Source organism: Arachis hypogaea, chromosome 6, assembly GCF_003086295.3.
Source record: "Arachis hypogaea cultivar Tifrunner chromosome 6, arahy.Tifrunner.gnm2.J5K5, whole genome shotgun sequence".
NCBI lineage: Eukaryota > Viridiplantae > Streptophyta > Magnoliopsida > Fabales > Fabaceae > Arachis > Arachis hypogaea.
Genome location: NC_092041.1, coordinates 80227443 through 80229215, shown reverse-complemented (window position 1 = coordinate 80229215; position 1773 = coordinate 80227443). Strand labels below are relative to the sequence as shown.

Here is a 1773-nt window from a genome sequence, read left to right as displayed (position 1 = left end):
AATAGCATGGTTTTGTAATTCTCTTTCAATTGGTGATTAAATACGAAAACATGCTTTTAAGGCCCTTAAAATGGTTATTTTAACTCACCTTGATTTCATTTGATGCTTTGATGTGTTTGTTAGTGATTTCAGGTTCATAAGGCAAGTATTAGATGGAAGAAGTAAAGAGAAAAGCATACAAAGTAGAGAATGCATGAGGAAACAAGGATTAGGAATACATCAATGGACACGCACGCGTAACAGACGCGCGCGCATGGAAGTGACATTGCATGGCGACGTGTACGTGTACATGACGCGTACATGTGGATAAGAAAGTTGCCAAGCGACGCCACACGTGACCCATGCATACACGTAGATGTTCGCACGTGACTCACTTAAAGGCAAAACACTAGGGGCGATTTCTGGGCTGCCCAGACCCAAATCCAACTCATTCCTGAAGCTATTTCATGCAGAATTCAAGCTAGAGCAAATGGGAGAGCACTTAGTTAGTCATGATGAACCTTTAGTTAGTTTTCTAGAGAGAGAAGCTCCCTCTTCTCTCTAGAATTAGGTTAGGATTAGGTTAAATTCTCTTAGATCTAAGTGTAATTTCTTGATTTCATCTTGTTTCCTTCACAATTCCTTGTTTTAATACCTTAATTGTCTTGATCTCTTATTAATTCCTTGTTTTCTCTCTTTTATGTTGATAAACTGGTGCACGAAATTGTGATCTCTTCAACTTTTACCAGAACATCCTCTACAAGTCCATAAGCTTGTTTTCTTGAATTGTCTGCCATCTCTATGTGCCTCCAAGTTTCTAATGGAGGACCTTGTTTCAGTCATGAAACTTTGAGTGGTTTTGATTAGATCAGAGACCATGGTTGCTAAGTCAGAGTGGTTCTGCTTAGAATTCTCTGTCTGTTGCTGAGAAGATGATGGAAAAGGCTTGCCATTGCTAAACCTGTTTCTTCCACCATTATTATTGTTGAAACTTTGTTGAGGTCTCTGTTGATCCTTCCATGAGAGATTTGGATGATTTCTCCATGAAGGATTATAGGTGTTTCCATAGGGTTCTCCCATGTAATTCACCTCTTCCATTGAAGGGTTCTCAGGATCATAAGCTTCTTCTTCAGATGAAGCTTCCTTAGTACTGTCTGGTGCATTTTGCATTCCAGACAGACTTTGAGAAGTCAAATTGACTTGCTGAGTCAATATCTTGTTCTGAGCCAATATGGCATTCAGAGTATCAATCTCAAGAACTCCTTTCTTCTGATTAGTCCCATTGTTCACAGGATTCCTTTCAGAAGTGTACATGAATTGGTTATTTGCAACCATTTCAATCAGTTCTTGAGCTTCTGTAGGCGTCTTCTTCAGATGAAGGGATCCTCCAGCAGAGCTATCCAAAGACATCTTGGACAGTTCAGACAGACCATCATAGAAAATACCTATGATGCTCCATTCAGAAAGCATATCAGAGGGACATTTTCTGATTAATTGTTTGTATCTTTCCCAAGCTTCATAGAGGGATTCTCCCCCCTTCTGTCTGAAGGTTTGGACTTCCACTCTAAGCTTACTCAATTTTTGAGGTGGAAAGAACTTTTCCAAGAAGGCATTGACTAGCTTTTCCCAAGAGTTCAGGCTTTCTTTAGGTTGTGAGTCCAACCATATCCTAGCTCTATCTCTTACAGCAAAAGGGAATAGCATAAGTCTGTAGACCTCAGGGTCAACCCCATTGGTCTTGACAGTGTCACAGATTTGCAAGAATTCAGCTAAAAACTGATGAGGATCTTCCAA

At 40.0% G+C, this 1773-nt stretch overlaps 1 non-coding gene across 1 annotated transcript; it reads left to right on the top strand.

Annotated features, from left to right (window-relative positions):
* The first annotated feature begins 1443 nt into the window (after window positions 1-1443).
* Window positions 1444-1551, top strand: LOC112700188 (small nucleolar RNA R71). The gene has a single exon (XR_003153103.1). It is a non-coding gene; the product is annotated as a small nucleolar RNA R71 (small nucleolar RNA).
* The last annotated feature ends 222 nt before the right edge of the window (window positions 1552-1773 follow it).